The sequence below is a fragment of the Ambystoma mexicanum genome, chromosome 6q (genome assembly GCF_040938575.1).
Source record: "Ambystoma mexicanum isolate Mex_15411 chromosome 6q, UKY_AmexF1_1, whole genome shotgun sequence".
In the NCBI taxonomy this organism is placed as follows: domain Eukaryota; kingdom Metazoa; phylum Chordata; class Amphibia; order Caudata; family Ambystomatidae; genus Ambystoma; species Ambystoma mexicanum.
In genome coordinates, this window is record NC_090937.1 from 1,649,079,489 (window position 1) to 1,649,094,911 (window position 15,423).

Consider the following 15,423-nt stretch of genomic DNA (forward strand, 5'->3'; position numbering starts at 1 on the left):
TCCTAGGAGGATGTGTAGTGGGGAGAGAGGACGGGAGGAGGTCAGGGCAAGAAAGGGGGCAGGGGCATACGCAACATCACAGGCGACCAGTGGGGGGGGGTGGGGCACACACAATATCACAGGCAACCAAATGGGGTAGGGCACCATGGGGAGGGGGAGCACATGCTATACTACAGGCGACCACGGGGAGGGAGAGGGGCACACACTACATAACAGGCGACCATGGGGATTGAGAGGGGCACACCCGACATCACAGGTGACCATGGTGATGGAGAGGGGTGCACACAGCATCACAGGCAACCATGGGGAGGGAGAGGGGCACACACGACATCACAGGCAACCATGGGGGGGGAGAGGGGCACACAATACACCACATGCGACCATAGGGAGGGGGAGGGACACACACAACAGCACAGGCTACCATGGGGAGGGAGGGGGACACACACGACAACACAGGCGTCCATGGGGAGGGAGAGGGGCACACACTTCACCACAGGTGACCATAGGGAGGAAGAGGGGCACACACGACATCACAGGCTACCATGGGGAGGGAGGGGGACACACACTATGCCACAGGCAACCATAGGGAGCGAGAGGGGCGCACACAACATCACAGGCTACGATGGGGAAGGAGGGGGACACACATGACTTCACAAGCAACCATGGGAAGGGAGAGGGGCACACAGGACATCCCAGGCTACCATGGGAACACACACACACATACACAAAATCACATGCTACCATGGGGAGGAAGAGGGGCACACACAACATCACAGGAGACCATAGGGGAAGAGGGGCACACACTACACCACAGGCAACCATGGGGAGGGAGAGGGGCACTCACTACTACATCACGGAACAGGGACCGGATGTAGCGAGCTTTCAGAACATTACAGGGCATATGTCTTAGTACAGTAAATTGCGTTATTTACAAGAAGCATAGTATGTGGTGCCGGTCATTTAATGGAGCGACAGTAGTATAGAAATAGCAGGCAGTTTGTGCGTAACCATGGTAACAAATCGGTTGGGTGCTCGTGTTGAATAGTTTAGAGAGGCTAGTCTCACATTAAATAGTACCTGCGGTAGGGTAGCAGTGTCAGGAATATGGTCATATGGACAGAATCAGTCCGGTACCGGCATCCCAGCAGGACAGGTAAAGACAGAGCCCTTCCACACAGCCCTTACAAATAGGCCCGGCTTCGCCTCCGAGCTCTGTCGGGAGTTTGGATTAGCTGCTGGAAGCAGCCAATCAGCAGGCTGAGAATGGTGGAGTGCCTCTCCAGGCATCTCCATAGGCCAGGCAGGGGAACAAAACAGTGGCCATTTTCAGTAAGGCTGTAAGGACTTTCAGATCACAGCTGACGTACAGGATCAACTCGTGTGCCTTGAAGGAATGGAGGCACATCCTTCTGTTGCAGGCAAAGATAAGGAAAAGGTTGTTGGATCCACTGGGTACGTCCACTGGGCAGATCTTTCTCGCCATCATAGTCACTCTCGTAGGACTATCAAGGCTGTTAGTCACATGTAAGATGGTCTGTTAACGTGCGATCACCTCCTGTACTGACGCTATTCCCAATGCTCAATGAATGTACTGCCACGTCACTGAAATCGCGATGTGCTATGATACACACAGGTCAGAGAAATGCGTTTGGGCCAGTTGGGGAACAGTAGATACATGGTGAATTCTTAAATACATGGGGAGATTGTATAACGCAGGTCCCTCATAGTTCAGGTTTGTGTAGGCCGCAGAAACCTGGGTTGGAGAGATAAGCTCTGTGCGACCTTGGAAGTTGGTTGATCGAGGTCAAAGGATGGGGGAGGCAGCTAATTGCATTCAGCCAGCTGCAACAAGATCAGAGTGTCAGTCGCGGCCGGGTCGACATGAAGTGGTAGCGGTTTATGCGGTTTATAACTTGGTGCTGCTGTGGATAAGAGATGTAATATTCCTGAGCATATGGTAGTTTGTTATTCAGGGGTCAGGGAAGTATGGCTACCTGGCAGGCTCAATTTGGGGACAGGTAATAAACCCAGTGCAAGGACAGAGCTGGCAAATGTTTGATGGGTTTCAATCAGGCTCTCGGGGAAATTACCAGGATGTGGCCAGAGGCCATGTGTGCTGAAATGGTAGTTGTAATAGATTAGCGTGAAACAAGAGAGTCCAGGGATGCCAGCAAGTCAGGGTGGATATCACCAATTCAAATGAAACTTGTTTATTTCACTCCCTCCGCATTGATGAAGTGTTCTTCTAAAAGCCATGTGCATCACACCTGGGGATAAGATGTCCCTGACCAGAGGTAATACATTAGCAAACATGTGATGATGTTAGGACCAATTATGGAAAGATCCCAAAAAGGGGTGTGATTTAAATATGTGCTAAATGCAAATGCATATTGAAGGGGATGGTAGTTAAGAGAATGTATCCAATGGGAGTGTGGGAATTTAGGGGGATTAGATTTCCTAGCACAGGGATAGCAAATCATGTTTGGGGCAATGACCTTGTTACAAAATATGTGGGAATATGTTAAATGTTCCAACAATGTATATAAAGTGTAACCTTTGTGTGGTTTGAGGAGAATCAGGTAGGTTCTGTCTCTAAGGAGTCGTATAGCCCCTCCCGGCCGTTTGTATACAATATACTTGCTTTGCGGACAAACATGCACTCACTTCTTGGCAGCTGGGCCTATTTCGAGTAAGGAGATCAGAGGCCCACCCCCACACACTGTCCCGTATCTAACCACAGTCTGGTCCTGGACCCAGTGGCTGTGGGGCTCCCAGCCTGTCTACGAGCCATCGCCACTGCTGCACTATTGATTGAAAAAAAATACTCCCCAATCCAGGAGCATTTCTGCCATGATGCCTGTCCCACATGCCATGCTGTCCTTACTCTCAAAGGGCAAAACCCATACTGTATCCAATTTTCTGCTAACGTGACCCTAAGTAGGTGCTCTGTCCTTAACCCAGCCTCACTATTACTGACTCTGGAAGACGGAGAACCCCACGATTGTCAGTTAATAGGAGATACCCTAATGTGCCCTCACCCTGACTTGAGAGATGTGCATCTGTTGAACCCAGAACTCATCCTCTTCATGGATGGGTTGTGCACCTGCTTCCCAGCGACCGTAGAATTGGTCGAGGGGTATTCTCTGTGTCATCCCCCATTCAGTCTTAGAAGCCTGTCGACTGCCCACAGCCAGGTCAGCCCAGGTGGATGAGCTCATGGCCCATGTGCATGTAGTCTTGCCCATGGATATCTGTGGAAATCTAAACCGATTCCAGCTATACCCATGGGGTGATCCAAGACTTCGGCATGCCTGGGTAACACTGTGGATACCCGACACCCAGGGGAACCCCAATCTAGAATGAAAAACACATGACTGCTACATTAGAAGCCCTTCCCCTCCCTATTAAACTTGCGATTGTACAATAGAGAGTGCACGACCCCTGCCAATCCTTAATGCACTATGAAATCATTTGGCTGATGGTTCAGCCTGCTCTGAGGCCTTTAGAGGGCCCCTAGGTTTCAACAAATGTCTTATTTATGTTGCATTTCCATGGTCACCCATTCCATCTCTTGCCAGCCTGGCGATCCTACAAGATCAAGCCCCTGAGGCTGAGAAGGAGACCTAGACTCAGCGTATGTGTAGCCTAGAAGCAGACTCCCTGTGGCACTCTTACTTGGTCTACTAAGCATACTGCATGGCCCTTTCAGTTAATAATGCAATGATAAATCAGCTCCAGAGGGACTGGATAGCACCCAGACTAGCCACACTGACCCAGCATCAGTGTGAACATTATCCCATTTGTTTATCATATAATATCGAGAGACCAGTTGCTGGAAAAAAATTATCTTCATTCCCATTTGAGCCCCATAGGTCTCAATGGGAATGGGGATGCCTGTAGCACCGGCACCATTCAGAATGGTGCCGGTGCTACAGGCACTCGCTGCGGACGGGCGCCGTTCCGTCCGTCAGGTTAGACCTAACCTGGCGGGCAGGAGGGCGCTCTCCCACAGAACTCGTATTTTGCGGATCCGGGAACTACGGTACCGGCAAGCTTACCGATACCGTAGTTCCCGTACGGGCAACCTTGTAATGAGCCCCAATGTCTGTACTAGGAAACTTTATGGTCTAGTCACAGTAGTCAGACCACACTGGGAATTGGGTTTTGGTGAAAATACATAATCAAAAGAGTGATCTCCTGGTGAGGTGGTGTGGCCCGTTTCAAGTCCTCCTGGTCACCAATTTAGCTGTGAAGTGTAACAGAATTTCTGCCTGGATCCATGCCTGCCACTGTGGGAATGTTCCACGGCCACCTGATCCGAAAGCTGCCGTGTTCTTCCAATGACTGATCCAAGATAGCATCTGGAAAGGCAACCTCTTTCAGAGCTATGAGGAATTATCGTGCACCTGCTACTCTTCATCAGCAGTACCCCGGAAACCAGTCCTGTGTGCTTGCCGTCCAGTGAAGGGGTCTTTGTGAGTCCAGAAGAGGAGTGGTTTGACATCTACAGTCAAAAAAGTCCAGTTGTGTCACCCAGGGTCTGGAAGAGTGTTCATGAACGCTAGAAGCCAGGTTCCTGTCTACCGCCCAGAAGTGGGATACCCAGCCATAGTGCTGCTTGACACCCAGAGCTGCAGAAGTTCCACCTGATCAAAGAATCCTTCAAGTGACATCCCTGACATGACATCTGACCACTTTTTTCTGCCAAAGAAGATTCCAGTTCCCTGTGTTCAGAGAAAGTTCCACAGGTGGGTTTCTGTAGGGTATTTTGTGGAGATTTGGGGCCTGACGGTATTTTATTACCGCCGAAAAATAACTTAGCAATAATCACTCTTTGTATTCAGATTTGGCCATGTGCAACAATAATACAATGGACATGCATTATTTCAGCACCCAGGCATGCATATTTGGTATGCGTGGGTGGTATGCGCGGTTGGTGGTATTTTGGTGAGCATAATTCCCTTGTTTTATTTGTGGCCCCAATGTCCAGAATCCCTTATCTTTGCTTAGATTTTTCATGTGATCACTAGAGAGACCTCAGACCTGCATTCTAGGAATACCACATTTTCCAGTGATAGTGTTGGTGTGCCACCATGGGCAAACTCACTGACTTATTTACGACAGAGAGCTATATATGGTAGTCTTGTGGTAATTTCCACTACCTTATATACGGTAGGGAGCTATGTTCAGAGAGTCTCTCTTCCCGTTGGCTCATGTACCTCCAACGAGCTATGCTACAGTCACTCACAATTATTCATACTGATTCTGACATGCACACATCTGTCTTAAAATGACCATTGCACTGTTTAAAAATCTCCCCACATCATCAGCATTGTAATGGTAAACAATAAATACACCACCCGTCTGTTTTCAAATATTTTTCTGTATTATAAAAGTTGTATTTAAACACGATCTCATTCTTTACAGAAATAAAATGGTACAGTCAAATCATTGTCTGTGACACACTGCAAAGAGAGTGGCGGAGAACAGAACTCAAATTGCAACATTAGCACTTGATTAAGACACGCACAGGAATCCTACACTGACTGCATATTACCGTACACACTCAGCTCCCACACTTCTCATTACCTTATCTTTTTAGTTGTTCTCTTTGGCTGTTCTCTTTGTGAATGTGGCTCCCTTGGATTAACTCCAGCAAAAAGGAACGCTTGCCTTCTCAAACCGGGGTCATTGCCTGGAATTCTCAGCTTTTGCAGATAGGAATGCCTCAGCCAGTGGAAAGGTCCTTCTTTCAGCTCTCCCCAATCTCGACTGCCAAATCTTGACTGTAGCAGGACGCAGGGATCTGCATTCAGTCAGGAGTCCCACAGCCAAGTCTTCTCCCCAGTAGTGCAGAAAAATGTCTGCCTGTCTTTTTCCCCGTTACTGCCCACTAAAACTTTCCTCTCAGCCCTCTGTATGACGTGTCCCAATGAAATCCATCATCTCTCATCCTCCTACTCTCAACAATAGCTTCGCTTATACATTTGCAATTGTTGCAAATCTGACTTCCTTCTTCCTGCAGTTACTGTGCACAAAAACACGGAGAAGCAGGCAGAGAAAAAAAAATCTGCACACACATTTAAATGGCTTTCAGAGTATGCCTAATTCTGCAGTGGAGAACACATTTTATTAGTGGGTTATGTTAAATAAGGTTTTATTAGTCAGGTTAATGGTTAATAGGTTAGCTGTTAATTTTCAAATGTGTCTCTCGCACCATAGGCATTTCAGGTGAAAATAGTGTGCATTTCTAAATGAGGACGTGTGCTTTTAACTGTAAAAATAGATTTGCATCTTATATATTAAAATCGTTTTTGACTGAACAGCCTGTCTTTCCTTGTTAATCTGGTAACCCATATAGCAATGCACCGCACCCTTGTGGTGATAATGCAAAAAAAAAATGTGCTACTTGTGCAGTAGTGCTGTACTCTGTGCTGTTTGCTACCTGTGTAGTAGTGCTGTACTCTGTGCTGTTTGCTACCTGTGTAGTAGTGCTGTACTCTGTGCTGTTTGCTACCTGTGTAGTAGTGTTGTACTCTGTGCTGTAACACGCTAAATATCCTTACATATACCCTCCTTTTGTTTTTAGAACTTGGCTATAATCCAAGCCAATTCCTAAAAACAACTTGTTCTTTTTTTTTTTTTTACAATATAGCAATCCAACAAAATGAATATTCATGTGCATCAATGAAAATTTGCAATCAATATTTCATCTGAGTCCATCAGTCCATAAAATGTTCCACATTTGCCTTCTCAGTGGAAGTGGCATTACTTTAAGTTTAAATTTTCCAAGTCAATTAAAAACAACGAAATAAAACAACTAACTAAAACAAATAATTAATATAACAAATTAAAATAAATAATTAAAATAATAAATACGTGGAACTTCATATGCCGGAACGATGTTTATTCGGTTCATTCGAGTATTCTTTCATCTTGGCAATTTTGAATCCACAGCAGTCATCTCTTTTGGCATTCCGGTTATTTTGTCTTCACCTCCACCTGGAGGCAGGCATCTTTTGGTCTTCATCCAGGGGACTCCAGGACTCCATCATCTCTCCCGTGGGCTCTGATCTCGGAACCTCCGACCAAATAATGTTAATTGTCTAAATCAAAATAGAAAATAAACAGATTAAGTACATAGCACAATACTAACTTCATCCTTTTGCCAAAAATAAAACATGCTTGGTAAAAATATTTCATTTTTTTTTTTTTTCTGAAATTAAACACAAGTTAAAAGAAAACAAGCAGATATTCAATATTTAACACACTTCCTCTCTGCACACCAACCATGAGCTTCCATTATATGTGCATTTATTTATTTATTTATTTATTTATTTATTTATTTATTTATTTATATTATATATTTTTACATATATTACAGTGTTTATGTGCCATCATAACAATCAACTTTTTTTTAACTTCTTTGTCACTGCCTCCTGATTACGCCCATTTATTTTCTCAAGGGACTCTATCTGTTTCTACATGCTCAAGCTGCCTGATCTCATGCCTGGGATGGCATGGTTTGATTTGATTTACATGGACAAACTGCTCTATTGCTGTTTCACCTTCATTTTTCAAAATTTTATACACTACAGGAGAGACCTTATCTATAATTCGAAATGGCCCCTGCCAGGCCGCTAGAAATTTAGAATTTTTCTGTTTACTTTTTCCAAAATGAAACTTGTACACCTGATCCCCTACACTGTATTCCTTTGCTGATGTCTTTTTATCATAATATGACTTTGCACTGTCAGCAGCTCTTTCCAGATTTCTCTGCACAAAAGCAAATGCATGTTGCAAATGTCTCCTCAGTTCATCAATATATTCATGAACTGTGGATGCACTCACAAGGGTTTGCTCATGTGTTCTGTATAGTAGGTGTTGTGGTAACACTATTTTCCTACCTGTTAAGACCTCATGGGGGCTAACACCTGTTGCTTTGGCAGGAGTCGACCTGATTGCCATCAAAACCAATGGTAAACGTAAATCCCAGCTGGAACCTGCTTCTGCCACAAATTTCTTTAAAATATCCACAACAGACCTATTGCTTCTTTCAACTGTACCTGAGGACGCCGCCCGATATGCGATATGTAGTTTCCTTTTCACACCTAGTATTTGCCATACCTTACTCATTAGAGTACTTGTGAAATGACTTCCTCTGTCTGACTCAATTCTTTGTGGCAACCCAAACCTTGAGAACACATGGTTCACCAGCAATGTGGCTGCTGTTTGCGCACTACAATCTGGTGCAGGAATGCACTCAATCCACTTTGACATCAAACATACCACACTCAAAATATAACGGTGTCCCCTGCTCGACCTTTTTAAAGGACCTACATAGTCTATTTGCAAATCTGACCATGGGAGAGTTAGGCCTCTTTTCATCAATGGTGCTCTATGCATTGGTGAAGCAGGTTTAAATTGAACGCATACTAGACATCCTCTAGTATATAATTCCACATCTTGGGACATATGTGGCCAGTAAGCATAATCGTTTAGTATTTCTAATGTTTTTTGTGAACCTCTATGGCCTGCAGTTATGGCATCATGTGCATGGTGTAGCATTAGTCCTCTGAATGAAAGGGGTACTACCCACTGTATTTGCCCTGTTATGGACTCTCTAATCATGAGTCCATCCTGTAATCTAATTCGTGTTTTGTTCTTTAATAACACCCTCAACTCTTCTTTTCCCATACAATCTTTTTCTGTTAAAGGATTTTGTTCAGGATCTATCAAATGATTATAATAGATTCCCAAAATTTGATCATTCTTTTGTGCCTCAATCAAATCTTGGTCTGGCGTGTCATGACTCCACTGCACCACCGGTTGATCTACCTCCTTTGGTGCTTTAGAACGTGTCACTGCATCAATTTGTATTTCACCCATTAAATAATCAATATGTAGCAATTCTCCCATCACAGCCCCAATCTTAGCCAGATGGTCTGCCTTATCATTTCCCTCCTTATCCTCTCCTGGTGTTTTTAAATGCCCACGAATTTTTCTCCAGTATATTGTTAAATTATTTTCTGACACCAATTTGTCTATGGCTTGTATCATTTTTCCATGTTTAAGTGGCTTTTTGTTGTATGTAACCATGCCTCTTGCTTTCCAACAAGGCAAATACTCCACAAAGCTATTCCGTGCATAGTCAGAATCAGTCACCAGGACAATTTCACTGAACTTTTTATCAACTGCAGTAGCAATTGCTTTATAGATGGCTGCCAATTCCGCCACCTGACTGCTCCTATCTCCAATCCTCATCCCTATACTAGGAACGCCTTCACATTTCAACCATACATTTCCTATTCCTGCCACCAACTGTTTATTACTGTCATTTTCAATGTGAAAAGCACAACCATCCACATATACAGTTGGCAAATCCTTGCATGTTTTTTCATCAAAAGCTTTGTGTGGTGATTGTTCAAATTCCTGCAAACTAGTTCCCACTTCCATTTCATTTGGTATTTGTTCAGCTGCACAGTCATGTAAGTCAGCTAACCCTTGAGCAATTGGGCTCTTTTTATTTTGTCCATATCTCACTTCTACGGGAAAACCTTGTAATGCCAGCGTCCATGAAGTGATTCTGGATTGCGCTAGATTGCCTGATCTAATTCTTTTACTCTCTAAAAATTGCAAAGGTTGATGATTTGTTTCAATAATCACCTTTTCTCCCTGAACAATGGGGCGGAAATGTTGTAGCGCCCACACAGTGGTTAATAGGGCCTTTTCACATTCATTAAATTTCATTTCAACTTGGGAAAATGCCTTACTTGCATATGCAATGGTTTTGTGATTCAAATCGTGTTTTTGTGATAATACTGCTGACATACAATGTTCAGAAAAACCTATTTCTATAAAGAAATCCCTGTCCTTTATGGGGTATGCTAAACATGGTGCCTTTACAAGACATTCCTTCAATCTAGCCACTGCATCAGACTGCTCTCTTTCCCATCTCCAGGGAGTATTTAGTTTAAGCAGTTTAGTCAATGGTTGAGTGATTTCTGCATAATTCTCAATGAACTTTCTGTTATAGCCTGTCATCCCTAATAAACTTTTTACTCCTTTCACATCTTTAGGTTCTTTTAATCTTTGTATGGCCTCTATTTTCTTCCTTTGTGGATTTAGCCCACGTTCAGTCACTTCATGCCCTAGAAAGTTCACTTTTTTCTTGCACCATTGTGCTTTTTGCAAAGATACTTTGGCGCCTGCTTTCTGCAATTGGCCAAGTACATGTCTTATTTCATCAAAATGGCTTTTCAGGCTTTCATTTTTTATCAGGACATCATCCACATAAACTATTGTTCCTCTTTCCGCTGCATCCGGCATGGCCTTTCTCAAAAATATGCCAAATTCACTCCCACTATTGATGTACCCGAACGGAGCTCTAAGCCAGGCATATTGAGTCCTGTCAAATGTAAAGGAAAATAAGTGTTGTATCTCCTCTGCCAATGGCACACACCAATATCCAGATGTGAGATCTAATGTGGTAAATACATTTGAACCATGTATCTGAGCTAGGCCCTGATCAATTAATGGTAGTGGCCATCTAGATACTGGTACTCTTTTATTTAACTCTCTTAAGTCTGCACACAGTCGCCATTGACCATTTGGCTTTAACACACCTAAAATAGGCGTATTGGATGTGCTATGAATGGGCCTGATTATTCCCCTTGATTCCAAATTTTTAATAATCTCTGCCAATGATTCTAAACATGCCAGCGGTAGTCTATACTGGCGTACAAACACTGGATTTCTGCTACAACCTTCTGGTAGTGTGGCCACATGTAAATCAGTTAAACCACAATCATAAGCATCTTTTGCAAATACATCCTTAAACTCTATAAATATTTCCCTCAGATTGTGTCGATCCTCATCGCTGTCACATGCATCCGCTAAGGAGATCTGCTCTTCTACCATTCTGGAAAATTCTGGAAACTCTTCTGGTAAAGGAATCTCAGCGCTTTCCTCTAACTGTGTGGCTGTGTCTTTTTGTAGAGCTGCCACTTTTAAATATTTTGGCATATCAGCTTCCACTTCAATGGGCTGATTTCCTGTTTCATTTTCATTTAAATTAAATATTATGCAATCCTCTTGATGGCAGCACACTGTCTCATTTGAATCATAAGGATACACAGAATGAATTTTAAATATTCCTTTGGGCTGAGAGTCCAGGTGTTCTGGCAACTCGCCCTTGGCATCTACATATTTTTCAGGAATATTCCCAATCACCATGTTATTTAAATCTGCCGTATAATGTGATTTTTGTATGGCCATTCCTAATGGGGAGTTTTCCTCTAAATGAATATCCTGACAACCTTTATTATTTACCATGATTTTTACAGATCCCTCACCAATGTCTACCAATGGAATGTATTCATAATCCAGGCCTTGCTGTTTTATGGATTCATTCAGGCATACAAATGCATCAGAGCCTTTCATCTGCTGTCCATTTTTGCATTTCAGTGTTATTGCAAACTGTTTTGTAAATGCAGGAATAATAGTATTTTTCCTCATTTGTAATTCGACTGCATAAGGAACTAGTTGTGCACAATGATAAGCCCTTCTTTTGTCTTCAAATTCAGGTGCCGGCCCACCTAGGCGTGACCATATTTTTTGATTAAGGAAATCTAACACCATACACATTCTGTGCATGATGTCATTTCCCATGTAAAATTCATTTTGTGCTCCATTCACTATCCATACATTATGGTAAATTGTTTTCTGCCCAATGCTAATTTTAAGCATGCATCTGCCTGCAATTCGGTTTTCAAAGTCTGGATTGTCCAACCCAGAAACATATTGGTTTTTAATCCTAAATTTCGGGATTTCTTCCCTCTCCATAATTTTTTGCAACAATTTCTCATTAATGAAACTCCTTTCATGTCCAAGCGCTAAAGTGGCTTTTATTGTTTTAAGATAATCATTTATACCAACATGAACCCATGGTTGCTCATCTTCCATGTGTATTTCTGCCAGAGTGGTAATGTGTTTTTCTGAATCTGTTTTAGGAACAATATTCTGTTTGCATGTTTTCTCTTTTAAATAGAAACGTAATGTGTGCTCATCTATGGCAGTCTGCCAATCTTTCCTTGGGTCCAAGTATATTTGTACAGGTAGTTTTTCATTGTCGCTCTGATCTTTGTCTTGACACATTAATATAACAGTGACACTAGGTATGCAGCTATTCTGTAGATATACCTCCACAGCATCATTTGTTTTGGCAACTGTGTGACATTCTTTTATATTGCTGTTTTGTGATTTTAGTTTCTTAGGCCTCAATGGTTTTTTGGTTAAGGACCACAGCACTCCATTCACCCCATCTATGGGAGGAGACAATCTTTTCAGGCAATCTGTCCCCATCAGAAATGGAATTTCACAAATAGATGTGATCAATACCTCTTGTTTCATTCTGTGCTTTCCTATTTTTATGTCAACCTCAGTTACACCTATGATGGGCACCTCCTCCCCATTAAAGTTATGCACTGGGCCTTGATTTTCCTTCACTGTTATCTGACTCTGTGGAAGCCTCCCTTCATTGATACTCTTTACCAGCTCCTTGGACATAATTGTGGCCTGTGCGCCAGTGTAAATCATTGCAAAGGTGTGGCACTTTTCTTCTACAGTGATGGGTGCATAATATCTGTCCTCAACTTCCTCTAATACACATAAGAAGTGTGAATTCTTACTGAGTTCAGGGCTCACCTTTCTCAGATCTTTCTCATTTTTGGCTAAGCACATTGGTAAATGAAAAGACATTTTTCCCTCCTTTTTACCCATTTCTGTGCGAGATATTTTATTCATTTCTCCATGTTCAGAGGTTTTTTGGAGTGTGGCCACTGTTCGCCCATCCATCTGGGTAACATCAGAGACCACATTACAACCTTCCAACTGAACATGTGTAACAACATCATTCAGCAATTTGTCATTTTTTAATTCTGTGCATTTGTGATCATTTAGTGTAATACCAGCCCTTTCAGCCTCTTCAAAAATATGTGGCTCAAAGAATTCTTCAGGTGATTGACTTGTACCCTCCTTGTGAGTATTTCCTTTCTCTGTCTGTGTTTGGTCATTGTTTTGCTTGCCCAGGGAAGGAGCTATGGCATCCCCACTTACTCCCTGTTCACTGGTATTCCCCATGCATGAGTCATTTTTCTTAAATCTGTCCCTTTGTTCTTTTGGAATTCCTAATGTTTCTTTTTCATTTGTGCAAATCTTTACTGTTTTATTTAGCTCTAAGTTAAACCGTACCTCTTTTTTAGAAGTATTTGCACTTTCTATCACAATTTCATTTACTGGTACTTTCATTTTTAATTCATTAGGCATCTCAGAGTCGTTATACAAAATTATATCAGAGCAATCTGTCATTTTGGCACTCCAGTTATCATGAGTACTTAGTCACTTTTCGGAAGCCCCCCGGTCATTGCTATGGCCATCAGCCCCCTCTTTGGAAGGTTGTTTTTGCGCTGTATAGAGCTTTCCTATTTGCTCAGCTAACATTTTCACTTGGGCCTCAAGGCACTGGAACCTTTCCATCTCTCTAGGATCCTCTTTCCGTGGCCTAGGTCGATATTGGTTGTTTTCCCCCTGATGGATCTATTCTGATACCTCTCAGGTGATTGATACCGGTTGGGATGGTTTCTGAACTCTTGATTCATTTGTGGAGGGAAGCGGGTTGCACCCATCCTTTGATTATAGTCCCCTGGTGGGGAATCATTGTACTGGCGTGGATTGTAGTTCACGTTTTGCCTCATGTCCTGTCTCTCAGATTGTGGGTACTGGCCCCTATGTTGATTTCCATTATCAGTAAATCGATCCACATATCGGGGCCTATCCTGATTACCATATATCATGGTGTTGGGATCAAACCTACTCTGTGTCCCCAATGACTGGTAGGGACCATCATTTCTTTGATCTTGATTTTGTCTCTGGTTATTGTTCATACCTGCCATATCAGGCCGATATCCTACCCGGGGTCTATCCCCTAAATATCTAGGGCTGATGTAGCTCTCTCTATTACTAGGATCATGTGTTTGGAATATTGGTACAGGAAATGGCGATCTTTGTTGATTACCCCTTTGTTCAGGTGTCACATTATTTTTACCTTGACTTTGAGCAGACTCAAGGGACATTTTGGCTGAGCTGATTTCCATTACTGTGGCTGAGGGTTCTTTAGATTTAGGCCTGGTATCTTTCATTTTATCACTTTCTCTACCCTGACAATAGAGTACCTCATATAGCTTTGTGCTTTGATGTACAATCCATTCAAGGGACTTGTCACGGTCAAATTCACGGACCAATTGGGATATGATGTCTTTCTGTAGCCCATAGAAGTATGCAGTTTTAAACTCATTGGAATTTGAGTCAAAAGATACATCAAAGCGAGAGAATGCTCTTTTTAAGTCTTGTAAAAATTGGCGAGGGGATGTATTAGGTCCAGCAGTAATTGTGTACGCGACTTTCTTTGCCTCCTGCAATGACTGAAAAGGAGAAAAATGACGCCTAATTTCTTTTTCAAACTCCAGCCATGTCATATTCTGCTGTTCATTTAATCCCCTTATGATGCTGGCCGTCGGGGCATCTAAAGTTAAATGAAAATATTGTCTGTACTGTTCCTTAGGTATCTGGAGTGCTTTAAAAATGTCATGCACCGCTTCTAAGTGATCCTCAATGCAGCATTCTCCTCCCTTTTTAAATGGTTTGATCAGGGCTTTAATGGATTTCATTATTTTTATGGGGCTACTTGTTGCAATACATGGAATTGCACTATGTTGTGATTCAATCCTGTTTTCAGGTGTATGAGATTGGTGGCTGCCCCCAATGGGAGTATCAAATCCCCCAAGGGCGCTGCAACCAAGTTCAGTCGCCGGCCCAGTCACTGGAGCACTAGCTCTTTGGGCAGAGCTAGAATTCACCTCCACTCTATTGAATGTGGTACCCTGCCGCCTCTCCTGGGACCTGGGAATGCACATTTGCTGTTCTAAGTCCTTACACTTTTTAAGGAGTCTATTGGCTTCATCATGCAAATAATTATTTTCATCACTCATTTTATTAATCACCTCCTGCATATCGCACATTTGCATTTGGCATTCATTGAACTCTTTATTTCTCTTGTCTCTTTCTTGAATCATTTTAATCATTTCTTGTTCTGCACTCTGGAGATCACCTTCTTTTTCGCAATGTTCTTTTTGTAAAATCTGCATTTCTGAAACAACCTCATCTTTATCCTGCCTAATGTGATCCACTAAGGCTTTTAAGTGTGCCAATTCTTGCTCACTATCTTCAAATTGTTTCTTGCTTTTGGATAACTGAGTATCAAAGTCTCTGCATTTTAATTGCATGTCTTTTTGGCATACATCGAATTCTGCTCTCAACATTTCCTGATTTTTACTTGCCCCTCTAATTCAGTCTTTAACCTGTTAA